Source organism: Telopea speciosissima, chromosome 2 (genome assembly GCF_018873765.1).
Source record: "Telopea speciosissima isolate NSW1024214 ecotype Mountain lineage chromosome 2, Tspe_v1, whole genome shotgun sequence".
In the NCBI taxonomy this organism is placed as follows: domain Eukaryota; kingdom Viridiplantae; phylum Streptophyta; class Magnoliopsida; order Proteales; family Proteaceae; genus Telopea; species Telopea speciosissima.
The window spans coordinates 65,471,673-65,492,993 of NC_057917.1; the positions used below are offsets into that span (position 1 = coordinate 65,471,673).

Sequence of the window (21,321 nt, forward strand, 5' to 3'; positions counted from 1 at the left end):
AGTAAAGAAAAGAAAAATAAAATAAGACAAAAGTAATGATAAGTTAATGCGGCTTTTTCTCCATTTTCTTTTTCAAAAAATTTCCCCTTTACCCCCTAATGTACACAACTGACTTGAGCCCAGCATCTGTAAACATGGCCATCCAGTTTAAGAAGGTCCCTTATCCAATTGACAGTATGGAACAGGTCATCCCCAAACTAGCTGAAATAGAGGACCCCTATCTATAGAAGATCAACCACCAACAAAAAAGACTATTTTCCCATGTACAATCCAAATGGTCAACCTTGGGTTTTCCAATATTCAGGATCTGTATCGATTGGATAGATGTCAAGACCAGAAGTGGAAGAATCAACAGGACCCTCCATTGACATACCTGTACCTGGTTCTTACCCATGCTCTGGCCTGGGTTCTTTTGATAATGATTTTTGACGGCCTTGGGCCCCAAATCATCACAATTGATTCTTGGAACTGAAACAAACTTCTCAATGCTGGCACGGCCTTCAAGCATGCTCACCACAGCCGACATTGTAGGCCTCAGCATGGGAGATGCATCAGTACACAAGAGAGCAACATTAATCAACCTGATCACCTCTTCCTTGTTGAATTCCAATCCCAATTTTGGATCCACTATTTCCAGCAAACTTTCTCTCTCTTTCAGGACAAGTGCCTGAAGAATAAAAGATGTGGTAAGAGAATTCATCACAAAATAAAAAATTAATGTGGATCAACCTTAAAAAACATAAGTAAGAAGTTTAGAAGGAAAGAGAGCAGAGTTTCTAAATTACCCAATCAAGAAGACACACACAGTCCTCTGTAATTGGCCTGAAATTAGTGTTACTCATGCCACTGACAATTTCCAAGGCAACAATTCCAAAACTGTAAACATCTGCTTTATCAGTTAGATAACCCCTCATGACATACTCCGGCGCCATATATCCACTAAAAACATTAGTATCACAAGTTATATTTCCATATATGATGTTAAACCCTATGCTTTGTCCAAGTTGTCACTGATGCAAGATCTACAAGGATTTGTTACGAATAAAGAAATAATGCCTTCATTTTTTCCCCTTTTTTTAACATAGAATTTTATATTCTGCAAGATAATAATTACATTTTGCAAGGTGAAATGCTAAGCATGGTGACTCACAAGGTTCCGGCAATTTGAGTGCTTATGTGTGTTTTCTCCTCCTCGAAAAGCTTGGCCAAGCCAAAGTCAGATATCTTTGGATTAAGATCTTTATCAAGCAGCACATTTGTAGCTTTTATGTCTCTGTGGACAATCTTCAATCTTGATTCCTCATGGAGATGAGCCAAACCTTTTGCTATCCCAACACAGATCTTGTGCCTAGTTGGCCAGTCCAATTTCTATTGGCATTCTTCTGGACCTTCAGTCATCAAATAAACAAATGTTAGAGATACTAATCTGTTTCATCCATAATGTACTCTCATGATACTGAAATCAAATGTGGTGAAGAAAAGCATGTTTAGCTTACCAAACAAAGCCCGAGCGAGGCAGTTATTTTCCATGTACTCATATATAAGTGACAATTGATTTCCTTCAATACAACATCCATAAAGCTTAACAAGATGAGGGTGCTGCAGGGCGGAAATCATGCCTATCTCATTCACAAATTCACGATTTCCTTGCTTTGATTTGGAAGAAAGCTGCTTCACTGCTACAACAGTGCCATCCAATAAAAGACCCTGTATTTGAAAAGTAATGTATAGTTTTGTGCATGTAACTTATATAAAAGAAAAAAAAAAGCTACTTCCATGTTGATTAAAAATAATAGATCAAGATACTCTTACATAAAATATACCTTGTACACAATACCAAAACCACCTTCTCCTATCTTGTTCGCCACATCAAAGTTGTTGGTGGTTGCTTTAATTTGCCTCAAGGTAAAGGAACCGGTTTGTAAGTCCAGACATCTCAGATCTGTTCAACTTACATTGGATTAAAGGACTCCATAATGAGGTAGTAAATTGCCTCATGACTGATAACTTCCATTATGCTAAGGACATATATGCAAAAGCAGAGCGTAACAGAGTAACAATGAAAACACTTCATTCTGTTGTTCAAGTTCTCGTTCAGATTTAAATGGATTAAAATATAAACCTATACTCTACATGGTTCAAGATATGTTTGACACCAAACAAAAACTTTAGAGTTGAAGATATGCTCATAGGTTTACACATCTCACAAAGATGTCAATTAAATTTTCATCCCCTGATTCTCAACAAAGTAAACAAAAATTTGTTATACTTCCTGTTTATCAGAATCCACTTTGTACAGTGATTGACATGTCAATGACGTGTTTGGAAAAGAACATTAAGTGTTGAGAAACTGAGTCCATTTGAGACAATATATACAATATTTGAATGGTGTGAACAATACTAAAATGGAAAACAAAATACCAGTAACACAATGTCTGGTTATAAGTGAAATGAAATGAAGGCAAGGGAAATTAAAACAAAAACAAAATAGAAACTTTTCTAATCATGATTGTGTAACTAATTTAGAAATTTATAAAATATGGTGTTTTAAATTTTCAACACTTTTCACATAGATTCCTTTGCCCTTAACCAATCTAATCTATTCAAATCTAAGTAATTTGGTTGCAAAGTGAATTAAACTCAGTTACTATATATTGTAAGTTTTTGAGTTTGTTACATGATTATTGTTGGTAATGAATAGAAAACTTTCCATTTTATGTTTGTTTCAATTTCATTTCCCTTAATTTCATTAGTTGCAATCAGATGGAGCCTAAATCTTGAAGGCAAAGTTGCATGTATGGCAGTAATATTTCCACCTCAACAAATCCAATGAATCAGAGACTGGAAGAAACTCTGTGATTTATTTTTTTAATAAGGAGTGGGTCTCTGACACCAACAATGTAGGAAATCACTCTAACACTGATTGTCATTATCTGCCACATGGAAATTCATTCAGAATTCAAAGTAAGTGGACATGTGCACATTATCATCTACTTGTGGGTTATTTTTACTTTTTAGTCCAATCTGACTTTGATACTGTCAATATAATGCATTGAAATTTTTAGTTATATTTGAAGTTAGACCATCGAAGACACAAGAAGAACCCTCTAGAAGGTGAGCCATATGGATGAGATGAACCACTAAAATCGACATGTGGCATATCTAGAGGATAACCTATCTACTTGATATTTTGAATGACCATATAATGCTCTCCACTTGACAGAAATAACTTTTGGTGCCGGAAACCATCCGTTACTGGTGGTACACTAGTGCCAGGACCTTTTTCCCTATTTCCTTCTCATTAATGTTTCTGAGATTCGTTTTATTTTTTACTCCCCAGATTTATAGTTATTTTGTTCCCACCTTGGCTCATTTTGGTTTTGCATCCCATACATCCTTTATGACGAAGGATAACCAGAACTAAGAAAACAAGGCATACAACTGAAGCCACAATGCCAAAAACATCAGTTGCAGGCATCTTCTTTCCACCTTCTAGAGGAGATACAAAATCTGCATGAAGGAAGAAAAAAAAAATCAAAACACAAAGCTTAGAAGATTGAAAAATGATATATAAGGCATCACAAATCACTGGAGATGAGAGTGGAAAACAAATTGGAAAAATTAATTCTTAGTCGACAGACATGAAACAACCAGTCAAAATATATATTTTTTTGGCGGGTGGGGGGAGCAAACAGAAATTCAATCCAAAAAAAAAGAGAGCAGTTCTCTTTGAATAATTTAATTTTGATTGATTATACAACATGTACTGTCATATAAAGCATTTCTCCTTGGCTGATGTTAAATTTGCTTGTTTCTGCAAATTCTTTCCCATTTATCAGACACAGCCACACCGGATTATTTGCCACATAGAACAACTATGCATAAGTGAATAAAAACCAGACTAAACTCATCCAATTTAAGTAAAATAATTCTGCAACAAAAAATGGCAAACATTATCACTATATATTAATAGCACCAGCTTATCCTAAGCATAGAATGACTTTACTCAAAAAATAAAGTACACCTAGAAGGAGAAGCTTTATAACAGTATTATATGTACCAGGATCCACAGAGATGGCTGATATAAGAGGACCATAGGTTCCTCTAGAAGGGATTCCGGTTGTCCCTCTCCCAGCCCAATAGAAGCGGATTTCTAATGTACCACTTGCTACGGCTATTGCAGAAAATGTTTTAATAACTTCCTTGCCAGCTCCCCCTGCTTCATCCATGATATTGAAGTCCTTCAGGACCAATTTTCCCTGCACTAAACAGATTACTGGTAATACCCACTTTCGGAGGCTTCAGAAGGTATAACTTTATATTGTGATCAACTACCTGAATATAGACATCAAATATGCGCCTCCCAAGACTGTTATATGTCTCGTCCTTCGTAAACATAATCTCCGCAAAGTGAAGGTTCACAGTGTAATTTCCATTCAGCAGACAGTATCCATAATAGGTAAGAGAGAGAGGAGAAAGGCGTGCTGTTGTGTACAATTGGGAATCCATCAAGAGTCTGGACATATTTGTTGCAATATAGTCATCAATATTTGTGTCATCATCTAAGAAGGAACCAGTGCTGCTAAATGCCCAATTGTATCCACTTTGGAAAAACTTTGAAGGACTAGCAGTGTCTTGATCAGCTCCATATGTTCTTCCATTGATAGTTATTTCTCTGCCACCACAATTTATGTAGAGCAAATACCATTCTAGAATAAAGCCAAAGGAAAATTCTCATCAGATATGATTAAGAGGAACTGAGAAAATATAGCATGAAGGAGAAAAAATAATTCAGTTTTGCTTACAATCCAATCAATATTTGATTGTATAGACATATAAGTACATTACATAAGAGTAATGAATCAGGACATCCAGAACAATTTTTTCTGTGCCAAAATCCAATGTAGGATGACCAACAGTTTCAACAACCTCAAAATAGAAGTTACACAAGGAATTGAGATGAACCAAGACAGTCTTAAATAATGACCCTTCCAAAAGAGATGAGCTAGGGTTTGGACTTGTTGAACAGGGTTTTAAAAGCCAAGATTCAGAAACCCCAATTCTATAATATATTTGAGGCTGGGATCTTGTAACCAAACGGGCACTTTGAACAAATTTCTGACATGTACCAGCTCATTTTTCAGGCAAACCATGTTCATATGTTCATCAGGTCATTCCTTGTCTATGTGGCTGTCATTCCTATAACCACCTTTTAAAGCCCTTTTTTAGGCTCCATTTGTTTTCAAGTAAAAACCACATAAAAGGAAAAGTTTCAAGTAAAATCTTAATATTTTATAGACTTACCAGAAAATTTTCCTTTTACATGAATTTTAGCTTTAAACAACAGGAGCCTTGAGAAAATATAGAAAAATGAGGCTTTTATCCATGGGAATGGCATTAGAAATAGCAATGTAAATTTGGCTATTCCAGAGGGTCACCCATTATTTGAATGGTCTAGGTCTGCACATCAACAACACACTGAGTAGAGGAACTACTATACTGCAGGCTTCAAAGCCAAAGCATTAAACAAAATTTAAACTGAAATAAATTTAAACAAAAATAGATTAGTATTACCTCTCTTTCTTGAACCAGAATTGGGGTCTCACAATCCTAGAACAAGGATTAATGAAGACTCACCAATAAAGAGGAAAAGAAGTTATGATAGAAAATGTACACAATCAATTGTTAGGGACCCCATAATTTTCAGCTTCTATAAGGACTGGTCAGCAAAATTAGAATTGTCTCGCTTGGCTACACAGTACACACAGCCCTCTGCCTACCTATTATAGAAGCAGCAAAAATAACAACAGAGAAGAATGGTAAATAAAAAGATATCAGATTTTTAGAACATCATTTTCAAGTATTAGGCTCAACTACCGATCCACTTATTCCAAACAAAACAAGAGTTTGTACCCAAACCCAACAAGAACCCTAGAGATTAGAGAAGGCACTCCAGTATTTGCTGCAGCATATAGGCCTCCTCTAAGCCAGTGGGAGTAGCCGCTTTGAAGCATTGTCCTAGATTTTACTATTTTAGAGGCAAGTCTATGGTTTTATAATGTATAAAACTGGTATATTGTGGAAACAAAATTTCTAGATTAACCACCTTCAAACCCATATATTTTGGCCTCAGTGGAATACATGTGAATGACCTATAAGCTGGATGCAACATTTGCATTCAGAGCAAAGAAATAGTAACTACAAATCTACAAATATACTTTGAGTTGTAATGGTTAAGCAACACATTTATTTCACATGAATAATTAATTACTATACTATCTTAATAGATTTCTAATGAAAAATCAAAATAGATTAATTTATAATATCTTCTTAATTCAATCATTTTTTTTTTGGAGTCAGAGAACTGAATTTATTTGATGATAAAACAAAAGATAGCAACCTTTACAAAGAGGTGCTGTACAAAAGCCTCATAGCCAGCAAAGACTCTCTACAAAGAATATAATGCTAACCCCATTCAAAAGATCACATACTCCCAATGCCCCATTCATCAATTCAATGGCAATGGGGGGGGGGGGGGCAGACATTGAACACCAGATGGATGCCATCCACATAGCTCTAGCAGCAATTCTGTCGGCTAATCCCTGTTTGGCATCAAGAATGCTTCTGTTCCTTTCCTTCCAAATGCACCAAAAATTGCAAAAGTAATACTCCACAGGGACACTAATCTCCCCTCAGAAGGACATCCTTCCCACACAATTAAGACTGCAATAAGTGATTTGAGGAGAAATCCTATACTCTCCCATACACAACAGCTCTCCACACTTACATTACAAATTGGCATCTAACAAACAGATAATATCCATCCTCCAGACCATCAATACACAGCTTACGCATATTTCTTATTGACCATCAACCACAACATAGCCTTATCCCAAATAAATGGGGTCGGCTAATTTCTTATTGAACATCCTCTTTTAATTAAAATTAACCCACTGTCAGAATCTTTTCTAACACCACATTCCACATAAAGAAACAAACCCTGGGAGGCACTCACTTGTTCCACACCATCTTGTAAGGAAAAGGCTCACACCCATGATGTAGCATCCTAAAAGAAACATTTCCCTGAGAAAAGATCTGATCCTCCCCTCCCCTCACCTCCCCTACACCCTTACATAGCCCCCCCTCTTTCACTTTGGCATCCAAAACCTTCATTAACTCCACCACCCTCTCCACTTCCCAATCATTCGAAGTCCTTCTAAATTTAATCATTTGTGGATATAATATTGCTCCTCTATTCACCAAAAAAATATATATATTGCTCCTCTAGGTTTTAGGTTGCCCATTGAGTTGCATTAAGATTTTATTAAGAAGAGAGTGATAGCACCACGAGTGCATGCTGGAACACTATACTGTGGTCAAATCCATACAGTAAGACCCACCCAATTAACAGGTAGACCTTACTGTATGGCCGTGATAACTGTGGACGCATCCCAGCATAATCACATGCAAATAGAATATTTCTCTATTTAGAACACTTTTAGCTTTCCAATACCATGTCACTCATTAAATTTTTTAAGTTCTTGTTTGAATGGAAGTGTACCTGTTTGGTAGAGTATTTTTACCCCAAACTTGTCAGAGTTGTATATATGCCTGGTTTTGGCTGCATTTTTTATCCTAATATCCTATAGTGCAGGCCACAGGAGGAAGGTGGGCTGGGGATTAGACTGCTGGAGGATGTAGGTCTATCCCTTAGGCTAAAGGGGCTGTGGAGAATTCTTACGGAAAGGTTGTTATGGAGTGAGTTTTTTAAGGCAAAGTTCTTTAAGAATCAGCATGTGGAATTAGTAAGGTCGATGGGGGCTGGTTCGAAATCCTGGCGGGAAACACTAGCCTATAAGGATCTCCTGTTGAGCAACTCCAGCTGGTTGCTGGGCGGTGGCAACATCTCATTTTGGCTGGATAATTGGACGGGGTTTGGTCCGTTGGTAGACACTGTGGACAATGGGCTCCTAGTGGACTTGGGGTTACGTGTAAAGGATGCAGTGTGTGGGGATGGCTCTTGGAGGCAGGGCGTGTTGGACAGCATTGACTCTACGGCTGCAAGAGATAGTATCGCTTCAGGCTCTTTTGTCCTATCGGAAGGCGAGGATGTGTTGGCTTGGACCCCCTCTAGCAATGGTTTATTCACCACCAAGGCCGTTTGGAATAAAGTGCGGGGTGGGGCCCTAACAGTAGCATATGCGAAATGGATTTGGAATCAAGCTCTCCGGGTGAAAATAGGTTATTTTTCTTGGCAGCTGTTGAATGGGAGGATTCCAACTGACGACGCCGTAATGGCGATGGGCATACCCCTGGCTTCAAAGTGCCCCTGTTGTGGTAGACCACAGATGGAAACGACAGATCACTGCCTGGTTGATGGTGGAACAGCCACCAAAGTCTGGTGACACTTCTCCCGTATGTTTGACATTGCCGTTCTCCCTGGTCAGGGTGCCAGACACAAAATTTTGCTTTGGCAGGGATTGGCGGCGGCCACTGCCTCAGCGCGTATATCACAGGGCTTCTGCCATCTCTAATCGTCTGGGAACTTTGGAAGGAAAGAAATAACAGAAGGCAAGGAGAACAGAGGAGGACAGCTAGCACTTTAATCGAGTGCATTAAGAGATGGGTTAGGGAGCTTCCCTACCCATCCATGGTTGGTGGTCATGCTTCAGCTAGGGACAGTTTATTGCTGTAGTGCTTTGGTTTATCGAAGCCAATCCGCAGGAGGAAACGTCCATTTCCTGTGTATTGGTGCCCCCCTTTTGCGTCGGTAAAGCTGAATGCGGATGGTGCCTGCCAAGGCAACCCTGGCCCAGGTGGTGGGGGAGGGATAATAAGGGACCGGAATGGGGATGTGCTGGCTGCCTTTTCTAGTTTTTATGGACCCTGTACGAACTCTTTGGCAGAGATGAGGGCGTTGAGGGATGGTCTGAAAATATGGAAAGAGATGGGTTTGTGGGATGTGGTTGTAAATTCGGACTCCGAGACAATGGTAAGGGTTGTTAATATGAGGAGGTGCAAGTTGTGGGAGGGTTGGTACTACTTTAAGGAGATTCTGGAGCTGGTTGATTACACACAGGCACATGTGTCTTTTACTTTCAGGGAGAGCAACAGGGCGGCAGACTGGCTGGCCAATTTGTCTTGTGTTATTGAGGCCTCTGCTAGGTTTCGGCCTGGGAGCATACCCACGGGTCCCCTGCAAAGTATCCTTCGTGAGGACAAAGCAGGACTGCCTGTTCTTAGATGTTAGGCTTTTGTGCTATTTCTGCTTGTAAGGGCTGCTTAGGCTGTCTTGAGTGGTGTGAATACCTAGAGCTGTAAACGGATCGGATTCGGCTCGGATAGTGCTATATCAGCATCAGCATCCGATTAGCTATCAGACGGATTCGGATAGTGCTAAACGGATACGGACACAGATATTTTATCCGTTTACATGTAAATATAGCTTTTCGGATAGCTATAGCCTATCCGTATCCGCATCAGTTTAGCTTTCGGACGGATTCGGATAGTGCTAAACGGATACAGACACAGATACGGAAACGGATTTCGGCTATTCATTTACACCCCTACCTAGAGGTGTGGGTTGGGGTAAGGTGGCACGTCCCCCCCTGTATTCTTTATTTTTTCTGATATCTAATAAAAGCTCAAGGGCCAGCCCGGGTCCCAGGTAATATTCGGGATTAAAAAAAAAAAAAAAACTATGTCTACTTTTAAAAGTACTTGATGTTTGACAGAATACTTTAATGACCTTTCTAATATGTCTTTCAAACTGCAAAGTTGTATGACATTTGAAATTCACCACAAAATTTCCCAGTTTTGAACACTCAATTTCCTTTTAAAAAAAAAGTATCTAGTTATGGGTGACTCTGTTATACATAAGAAATTTTTCAGAGAAAATTGCAATCACAAAACATATTTGCCAAGCAACTATGATAAACTGAGCAATGTCTGGAAGGCTCACACTTACTTCATGGACAATTAAAGGTTTGCAGGCATGTGGCAATTCCACCTCTAGGTATAAGAAAAAATCAAAACTAAAGTCAGCATTGTGAGCTTAAAGATGAATATTTTGATACCAGACAAACAAATAAACCTAACTTGCAATTTCATGTAGAGGAATCAGAACTTACAAATCGTTTCCAAAATAAGGATTCCCAAACAAGTTCCTAAAATCAAGAAATTCAAATAAATTTTTTTATCAGTTTCAACCCAAAAAAAGTGTAACTGGAAAGTACAAAGAATTCATTATTTTGGGCTAGTGTTCTTACACATGCCCCCATTGACAACTACGCACATCTAAGCCTTCCAATGTAAAGTTGTTGTAGGAAAAATCACTATACATTGCATATGCATATTACACATTATCATCTTCAGTAAAATCATTAATACATCATAAATTACTATCCATAGTTAGATATATTGAATTCCCACTGCAGATTACACATAAACAAAATCATAATTAAGCTTTGGGAAGAGAAAATTACATGCTTTCCCCTTTCATTGGCATCCATTCAGGCACAGTACCACTTAATAAATTTCCAGTTAGATACCTAATCAAAATCCAGAATGATTCTTTGAGACTGAGCAGTTGCCACTACTATCTACCATTGTAAAGGTCACCACAGACTTGTCAAAAGATAAATCTAGCTACGAGTTAGATTCCTTACATGAAATCCAACTTTGAAAAGCTTTCAAAGCTGCTTGGAATAGTCCCTGTCAGCTTGTTAAAACTCAGGTCCCTGTGGGGAGAGAAATTCAGAGAAATAATAATAAAAAATGCTCTGGTTCACACCATTTTACTTTCTAAGTTCTGTTTATAATGGAAATGTAAACAACATTCACAGTATACACTTTTGGTGCAACATAATTACGTAACTCATAAAGCATTACCTAATAAAAACACATGAGCAGAAGAGACAAAGAATTCAGACAACTTGGGAAAGCAATTAGCAACAGAGTCATAAATTAATATTTATGTTGTATAATAGTTTTCATTCAGAAGGTCGTGCTTGGCGCATTGGTCAAGTGCGCACTTGTTGAACGCTTGGTCACGGGTTCAAGCCCTGGAAACAGCCTCTTTGGAAACAGGGGTAAGGCTGTGTACATTTGACCCTCCCCAGACCCTGCTAAATGCGGGAGCCTCGTGCACTGGGTACGGCCTTTTTATAATAGTTGTCATTCAGATATTGGCACCTTATGAATTCATTGCTGCATGATTTCATTTCAATTGCTGTAAATTTAAATATTTCTAAGCTCTTTAGTGTTATAATTCAGTACTAAGGGTATCATGGGTACTTTAGTAAATAAGAATGTATTTGACCTCCTTAGGTATACTCATGTTAGGATGGGGGTATTTATGTAATTTTACATATCTATTCTCAAGTAAACAAGGGTAAATTACACGTCACCCTTGGTTTTCAAACGAAACTCAAATCACCCCTTGGTTTTTGAAAATACTCAAATCACCCCCTGTATTAGACCCCAATATGACAAATTAGTCCTTACCGTTAGTTTTATGCTGTTAAGTGATGATGTCAGCCATTAACTACCCTTGACATCCAAACATAGATTTTGAAGGGTAGTATTGTAAATTTAATTCAAATGTTTTAGTACAAAGGTAAAATAGTCCTTTCACACCAATAACTAATAGCAGACTAACACCGTTACCGTAGAGGGGGAAGGATGAGTATTTTAAAAAACCAGGGGGTGATTTGAGTTTCGTTTGAAAACCAGTGGGTGACGTGTAATTTACCAAGTAAATAAATATAGGTTCTACCACAACATTTCTTCTTATTCTTCCTTCATCCTTTTCTCTCCCTCGTTATTTTCCTTTATTACTTTGAACTTGCTATCAAAGCTGGTTTAAGAGTTGACCAGCATCTTGTCTCTCCATTGTGCCTCTGAAAAGTGTACGAGATGTGTGAATCAAGTGAATGAGATTGATAATAGTAGTACTATGAGAACATGACTGGATGACCTTGTGAATACTGTCCCTTTCCAGGAGGGGGTTATGTACTAGATGAGGTTTCTTATGAGCTAAGCACTCAGTAAAATCCTGTATGTCGACAAGCTAAGGACTCGATAAAATCCTTTATTTATGTGAACGAGCTAAGGATGAGATAAAATCCTATATGTGACACGAGAGCGAGATAAGGACTCGATAAAATCCTGTATGTGGACGAGCTAAGAACTCGATAAAATCCTATATGTGATACGAGATTACGAGTGTGAGCTGTGCCATTCCTCTCCTGGGTTACAATACTGAGGTAAAGAATTGATTTATTGACATGAGGCCAGGCTAACCTCTTCTATATAGTGCACTATCGGTATTTCACAATATTGTCTAAGACCTGACATAACAATAAAACGTTATATTTGTACACTATTATTGAAGCACATGACACTTGTTTGTATTGTATTATGTTTTCTTCACTGAGTTGTTAGGTCATCTCTGCATAAAATCTTCTATTTCAGTTGATGAGTTCAGAGGAGAGGTGTGCACAACTCCAAACTCTATAGGTTATGAGTGCACATGGTGCACTAACCTTAGAGACAGGTCATGAGAACTTATGATGTTTGGATAAACAATGTGATACTACAATCTTTTGATGTAATATAACTTTTGATAACTACGCTGAACTTTAGTATTTGCCACCAGTAGATGTATATACAATGTGTAAACCTTAAATCCAGCTCCAAGTGTTGTTAAGTCTTCCTTTGTGTATGTATGTGATGTATGGGAGTTGGGTTATTATACAAATGTGAATGGTGGTTTCTGACCAATGCCCGTGAGGGCAGCACTTTATAACCTGTCTGGGTTTGGGGTCGTTACAAAATATAGTCACATATGCAACAACAACAACTACATGGAACTAGACACTTGTACCGAGTGAGAAAGAAACTAAGACTTACAAGTCATTCAGTTTTTTCATTTCCCCTAGATGTGAAGGTATATCTCCAATAAAGTTGCAACTCCTTAATATCCTAATACGAAAAGAAATCAGAATTAGTGTAACTTTAAACCACAAAAACATATAATCATACTTCTATATATTGAAAGAGACAGATAACCATCCAACTCACAGTGTCTTAATGTTTGTCATATTGCTCAATTGTGGGACAAATGCTCCTGTTCCATTTATGTCACTGATCCTCCTGGACACCAACTTTCAGCAACAGTAAATACTAGAAATTGCTTAATGTGAAAAGGGCAGGTTGATGGCTTGACACTTAAGACACAGCTAAGACTTGTGAGACAAAAAAGTGTACTCACATATCAGATAAATTTTTCAAAAGGGAAATTTCAGAAGGAATGGGACCTTCCAAACCACTTGCCTGTATGACTCTGTCAGTGACAAAATTCGCATGACATAAGTAAGAAGGATATGACTTTCTGTAAATCGATCACTAAAAGGCAGTGGAGAACTTGGAAGGGAAAACTCTTACAACTTTTCGAGGTTGGTCCAATTTTGTATGAAACTTGGTATTTTTCCACTAAAGTGGTTATCACTTATTCGACTGCAATAAGTAAAGGACAGGAAGGAAGGATTAACAATGAAAAACAAGCCAAGAGGTGACATCAAAAGTTGGATAATTTATCAGAAACTTACAAGTCCCTCAAGTTGGTCAGCTTAGAGAGTGTCTCAGGCAACTGCCCCGTGAAATTATTCGATGAAATTAGACTACAACAACAATTAGAAAAACAGAAAGAGAATCAAAAGATCAGCCTGTCTTAATACACTTTCAAAACATGCAATCAGAGGAAAACCAATTCAAGAGAATGTGCAAAGAAACAAGGAAAGGCTTACATTCTCTCTATGTTGACCAGATTCCCAAACTCTGCTGGAAGATCTCCAGAAAGCTGATTGAAGTCGAGGGTCCTGAAAGTTTCAACTGCTTAAAATGAAAACCCTCAAACCGTTCAATCTACTTTAGCACAAGAAACATATACTTTAGTATGGAGAGAGAGAGAGAGCTTACAGTTCTTTGAGAGTAGTGATATTTGAAATCTCTTTTGGAATCGGACCTGATAAACGGTTTCCAATAAGAGAGCTGCAGTGGCAACTTTGGATTAATTTCTGGAAGACAGTTTGTTTCCATTGGCAAAGCCTTGGAGTATGATAGTAAGAGAATGGGATGCTTACTTATATATTCACCAACTGCAAGGATCCCCATTCTGGAGGTACTGTACCACTAAGGTAGTTTTGGGAGAAATCACTGTTAAGAAAGGCCAATGGATTGTCAGTTGATACACTGAGAATAAAGTGCATAATACTAAGGAAATGGTATGGGGGGGTGCAAAGTGTAAGTTCATTACATTTGCTCAAGGTAGGGAAGCCTGACCAACTCTGGTGGGAGCACTCCTGGAAGATTTTGAGCTTTGAGAACTCTGCATGGAAGGGAGTAATAGAGGCATTTAGACCCTTAGAATATGGGATCTCAGTATAGTGTATGCAAGTGGTCTGACCCAACGCATTGCATTGACCACTGTCTGCATCGTTTTAGATCTCTTGGCAATATAAAGGTACAGAGAATAAAACCTGCAAGCCTTGTAATGACTAATGAATGTATTAGAAAAGTACAAGTCATTGAACCTAATAATCAATTAAGGAAAATATATGTTATAACTTTTCTATACTTTTAACCCTTTTCCAAGTATATAAAGAACTGACAGAAGGATAAGTTAATCCCCGATATATTATATTATAATGTTGTTCCATTCTGTCCCAGTCTGCCTCTCAATCCTAAAACCATCATGTCCTTAGTCAAACTAGGGTTACCAATGCTCACACCAATGTAATTATTTATGCCAGGATGCTGAACAGGTTTCTCCCTCCAAATTTGTAGTGGACGTGTTTTTTGCATTCCATGTTAACTCAAAGAAGACATGATCTCTGGGTTTCCAAGCAGTGACAGCAGTGACACCTCTCCACCACTCAACAATCCTTCTTCTTTTGTTTAGACCAGTGAAAGTGATCTGCCACTTACAAATTCTCCAGATTCTAGAGTTGATTTCTGTATTCATTTTATAAAGTAGAGTAAACCTTACTGTACAGTCCTTTCAGAGCATCTATTTTCCCTGCAACCGAAGCAAAAGACACAGCCCAATTTCATCACGGGTTAAACTAGCTGATAATGCAATGTGAACTTTCTACCAAAGGCAACTTTAATTTACAGCTGAAAGCAATCACCTTGGTGTTCGAAATATAAACATCAGAATGGAAAGTTTTACACTAGCTGAAATGGCAATGCAACTTTAGTTTATAGCTGCAAGTAATCACCTTGGCATTCGAAACATATGCATTAGAATGGAAAGGTTTACCACTAGCTGAAATAGAAACGTCCGGTTTCTACTACAGGCAACTTTAGTTTATAGCTGCAAGCAACCACCTTGGCCTTTGAAACATAAACATCAGTGGTAAGGGCTGATAGAAAAAATCTTTAGAAGATCCTCCATTACCTAAGGAAAAGTTTCCCCAGTTCTTCAGTGGTCAATGGTTAAGTAGTATGTATACTAAAGAGTAAAGAGGGTCACTTCAGTTGAGAAAGTGCTTACTTGCATTGGTCTCTTTCCATGCTATTGGCATGGTTGCCAGGAGTAGCATTAAATGATCTCTGGTACGTAAAAAGTATTACCTCGAGAAAATTAATTGCCACATGTGGTTGTTGAATCTGATGAAATAGCCCTTGCAACACCTTGTGTTAAGAAACTAAATTGCCTTATGCATCTCATTTGTAGGGAGTAACCTTCGACTCATAAAAATTAAAACTGAAATCATCTCTGAGTATAATCCTTTGCCTTCATTTGCATAAACAAATCTTGAGCTTCATCAAGTAAACCATCTTTACAGAGGCTATTGGTCATTCAGCTATATATATTCTAGCATCAAGATCCAACTCTCTGTCAAAGATGGTACAGAAAATCTCCCTTGCATCTTCAAGATTATGGGCTTTGAACAATCCATCAAGCCAAAAATTACAATATTGTGGTCAAGCGCAGTGCATTACAATTCAGGAAGCAGTTTCATTGCTTCATCAATGCCCATTTCAGCCACACAGTCCTCTCATTAGTGTCTCTAAGTAATAATGTAATAGTATTAGGCATCAACTGTATGGGAGGCATTCCCTGAACAGATGCACAGCTTCATCTATCCTCCTATTCTTGCAATAGCCATTAATCAACATACTATAGACAATAACCTCTGACTCATGCCCTGACTCTGTATGGTCAAAAGACTTTTCTAGATTCCTACATTCGACCAATTAAACAGTACCCATCAATCAGTGCACTTTATGCAATTGTTTTAGATTTTGTGTCTCTTTAAGTCATAATATCTAGCATCTGATGTGCTTTTTTTCTTTATATATATATTTTTGTTTGAAGGGGTTCCTTCTTTGCAAAGACAATCTACCAAACTGTTGAGATTCTTCGTCTCAACATTTCAGTCAACACATAGCCAGAATTGCATAGGCCTTCAAAGAGGTGCAAGAGACAACTTTCAAACACCGCAAATGCTTCAATAGTCCTACCATATATGCAAATATAATATATAAAAGAGTGCACCATTGAGTTGGACAAACTTTCAGCTTCTTCCCATAATTCTAAGTTACAAAAGGCACGAACCCAAACACAGTAGGTGATCACATTTAGTGAGAAACCTTTCCCAGTTATTTGTAGTGATAGGTTGAGCGCCGCGTTGCTCTCTATGCAGAGGCCATTGATGACTGTTAAACCTGGCTACTTGACTTCTGCTCCATCTCCCTAAGTTACAGTGGCCTCACCAAATGATCATGGTTCCATGTGTAAACTGAAAGACCGAACCGATGACAATGCTGCTTTTGAACCATTTCATCAAGTATTATACATACTTTGTGATTGTGAAATTGGGCAAGTCGACCAAAGTGGTTCGAGTTTTAAAACCTTGCCCTCAAGACCCTATTTTTTTTTTGGGTAGAACTCAAGACCCTGTTTGTTGGCCGGAGAAAAATGGGTGATAAACTTTCACTAGTTTCTCACAAATTAGCACAAGGGAAAGAGAATGCTAGCTGGACTTGTCGCTGCCCTGTGTCCAGACATAGGGGCATGCAAAATGACTGCCACACCTCCAGAAAATTCCACTTTTCCATGGGAGCACGGTGGTCATTTTGCTCACCCCTATGTCTGGGCATAGTGTGTCTGGGCATAGGGGCAACGCACCGCACACACCCAAGTAGCGTTCTTTCTTTCGTATCACAAATAGAAGTGGTAACGCACCGCGTGCACCCAAGTCGCATTTATTCTTACCTATCACAAATAGAACCAATTGATTAAGTGGGATGTGAGATTTATGAGACAACCTCATTAAATGTGTTTTTCTTATATGACACCCTATTGAGAATGATCCCCTTCCCCTTTGAGTTCTCAAATACCCCCCTTAGGTTTTAGTATTTTCCAAAATACCCTTCGAGATTCCAAGTTGGCATCTGTGATTACGGCAGCCAGAACATTCCTACAAACCGATCAACAGGAGAAATTAATCCCCCAATACTATTGGGGGTGCTATGGGCCGTGCACACATGATGCGCACAGCACCCTAGTAGCACTGGGAGCGATAAAAGTCCGACCAACAGCAAAATTGTCCCGTAATCCCACTACACCTCCATTTCCTCTCTATTCTATCAAATCCCATCCACTAAAAAGTATTTATTCCATCATTTCTTTCTCTTCCCTTTCTTTACCAACCCAATCCCATTCCCTTTTACCTTCTAAACAAACGGATTTATTGTCATGTCTGAAATGCCCTTCTTCAATTACAAGAATCCTCATGTGTAAACAGATTCTTCATTCACTGTGGATGAAGAAAACTTGATCTTATATCTTTCTGGGGTGCTCCTACAACTGCTCCTTTCTGTACTATTGTTTAGTTTAAGTTTAATTTTTGCCTTTTAAGCGTGCAAACTGCAATGCAGCAATGATGGAGAAAAGAGAGAGAGAGAGAGAGATTTACATACATGCTGATGACATGGCAGACGGTGCCATTAGAGGAGCAGTTGCAGGTGACGGCATTTTCAAATCCTTTAGACGGATTAGGAGTGACCCATCCCGATTCACCACTACATGGATCAGTGCTGAAGTTCCAGTTTGTCTTCCCTAACGTCTCTGCTACCTGCCTCAAAGCGTTCACTGCCCACAGCAAAATGCAACACAACAAATTAAGATTAGTTTCATTAATCATTTGATCTTCCTCCTCACTGAGCCCATTTGTAAGAAAGATTTTCTCTCTCCAATTACATACTTTTTTAAATCATATAAATTCCTGATTAAATTCAGGGGGAAGGAGAAAAAAAAGACAATTTCGACTAAATGATAACTACCTTCATCATCAGGCAGAAGTGTGTAACCAAGTGCGAATGGAAATAAGAAACCAATCGCAAGAACATTAACGCAAGATAAACTGTGTCTTTGTCTGAAGAACATCTTCTCATTTGGATCGCTGAACTCAGCATTTCTTCCCTGATTCACAAAATTGGAAATGAAGATTGAAAACTGAGTATTAATAACAAGGAGGGAGAGGACCATCTCACGCGTTTCACTTCTTAACCGTCAGACTTCCAACTTCTAACCAAAACTGACTCATCTTATCCTCTCTCTCTCTCTCTCTCTCTCCCTCTCATTTGGCTAATACTAAAAGTTTCAAATTTCATGCAAGATTGCTAATACTGTGCATAAGAGCAGGATTAAAATCCTCTGCAGTGTCTTAATCGTATTAGTTCGGATAGTGAGAACTCGATACGTGAAAGATGCTTCATCCAACAGTCCGAGCTTTGACCCAGCGTTCAAACACCAAAAACCGTTACACTGGTAAGCCATGTGGAAAACTCAGCCGCATGTGCCACGGCTTTAGGAGTTTGGTTCCTCTACACGTACCAAGAGGTGAACCTACATGTGAGAGCCAACCACCTATCCTATTTTTGCCATTTATAAGAGGAGGAGGGGTTTTTATGAAATCAAAATTAAAATATGATTGACTCTTAGATGTATGTTCACCTATTAATACGTGCAGATGATCCATTCTCCGGCTTTAGACAATGCATTTAGACAGTACATTCCCGTCGCAAATGACTATAAATTGCGGCTAACCATTGTTTTGCTACGGAATGGCAATCGTATCAACAGTTGCAGGCTTGCAGCCATTTTCGTCCAAAGTATCTTAACTTCCCATTGTAGTTAATAATTAACTGAGCATATATTCTACCACTCACAGAAGACTTTTCTCTGTTTAACTCATTTTCTTTCTTTTTAAGAGAGAACGCAGGTCTTGTATTCATGAACATATGTTTTTTTTTTGTCAATGAAAAACAGATATATATTAAAAGAAGAATGAAAAAATAATACAACAATCAAGCAAGCTAGCCAAGGGGAGTACAGGGAGAACCTAATGTAATGACTTATTTTTTAAGTTTGCAAATTTCATTTTTTTTCTTTAATTTTCCTTGCAATCCAATGGGAGCCAAAATGAACTTTCTAGTATAATCATCATTTAACATGATTGTGTAACTACAAAAACATTCTGGATCTAATTATTAAATTTTAAGGCGCATGTTCTCTATCTGGGAATGCATCTGGGCGCAAGCTACGCCAAGACACATGGGTTGGGACAGGGGCAGGGTTTGCGTCATTGGGGGGGTCATTTCACCCACCTCCCATGTGTTTGGGCGTACCCAATGCCTCTTTATCCCTAAATTTTAATACATTTTTTAAACCAAATTATTTGATTTTTATAAGAACAAAAATAAAAGGTTTGATTTGAAAAGCATGATTACCTAAGATAATTATACAATCATGCAGGATTACAAAAGTTTCTTTTTTGTTTTAATTCAAAAATATCGGTGTATGATCGGCTCCATTTGTTTACAGAGAAATTTGAAGGGAACCTAGGGAAGTGAAAATTTTCATCTAAAAGGGAAACTTTTTTAATAATTATCCAATATGATTATATAAACTACTTAAAGTTCTTATCAAACTGTTTTTTTTGGAAGGTAAAAGTTCTTATCATATTGAGTAATGATATTTTTTTAGATGTAATTTTTATTTTACTTATCAAATCCGAAGGATTTAAATTCAAAGTAAATTTAAGAGAACAAGAGCGCTGCCTAGTCGTGTGGATCCTGAACCCAAACACAAGAGTGTGTAAAATCACCGTCTCACCTCGTGAAATAAAAATTCCATCTATGTTGATGCCCCTATGTACACTCTCATTGGCCACACACTGATATTAAGACTACACGATTAGGCAGCGATATCTTACCCAAAACTTAATAACCAAATATGGAATGATTTGAAGTTATTAGTAACATAATCATGTAATTACAAAAGTTTTTTTATTATTTACCAAAAAACAAAAAATTCTGTATGAGGTCTGAAAATTTTCCTTCCCTTAATTTACTCCATCAAAATAGAGCAAAAATGATTTGTATTAAGATTCATTAATGTTCACCCATAGCGCTAGCATCCATCTTCCAATAAAACAGACTAGGAAAATGATAACTAGGGGGGGGGGGGGTGCTGCTTTTTTTTTGACAGTTTTAAACACGTTTGGGTTTTTGTTAACTACAGGTGGGTCTTATACACCGGAAAATTATCCTCTCAGGTTCCTCTGCGATGGGCTTCTCTGTAGCGCAACAGGAAGTTGGGCTGCATGCCCTAGCACTGCGGGCTGTCGGGTGGTGCGTTACATAGATTTTTTTCCTCTAAGGTTTCCTCATCCATACAGTTGTAAGGTTCTCTTTACGGATGTTCGACATGTGTCATAGAGAAATCCAACGGCTGGCTTTTCAAATATTGTTTACCTTGATAGTTTCCATTGAACGTGTGACTCTCTCTCTCTCTACTCTTTCCTCAAAATCTCTCTCTTCTCTCTCCTCTCTCCACGTAAGTAGTTTTTCAATGAAACTACAACTCTCACGTCTCCTCTCTCTCGTCTCTCACGTCTCCTCTCTCGTCTCCTAATAACTTAGCAACCTGCTAATACATGAAATTGTTATTTATTCATATAAGTAAAACCAACAACCAGAAACGTTTTTTAAGAAGAAAAAAAATACACAAACACATATTGGAGTACCTGTAGTGGAGCCAGACTGATCGATCGTCACTCTTCTCAGGAGGTTTATGGAGAGCCGAGAGTAGGGGTGTAAATGAATAACCGAAATCTGTTTTCGTATCCGTGTCCGTATCCGTTTAGCACTATCCGAATCTGTTCGAAAGCTAAATGGATGCGGATACGGATAGGTTATAGCTATCCGAAAAACTATATTTACATGTAAACGGATAAAATATCCGAT

The 21,321-nt window shown here is 38.2% G+C and overlaps 1 pseudogene; it reads right to left on the minus strand.

Annotated features, from left to right (window-relative positions):
* Positions 1-226: 226 nt before the first annotated feature.
* LOC122651003 lies at positions 227-19,174 on the minus strand (annotated as a pseudogene).
* Between the last annotated feature and the right edge of the window lie 2,147 nt (positions 19,175-21,321).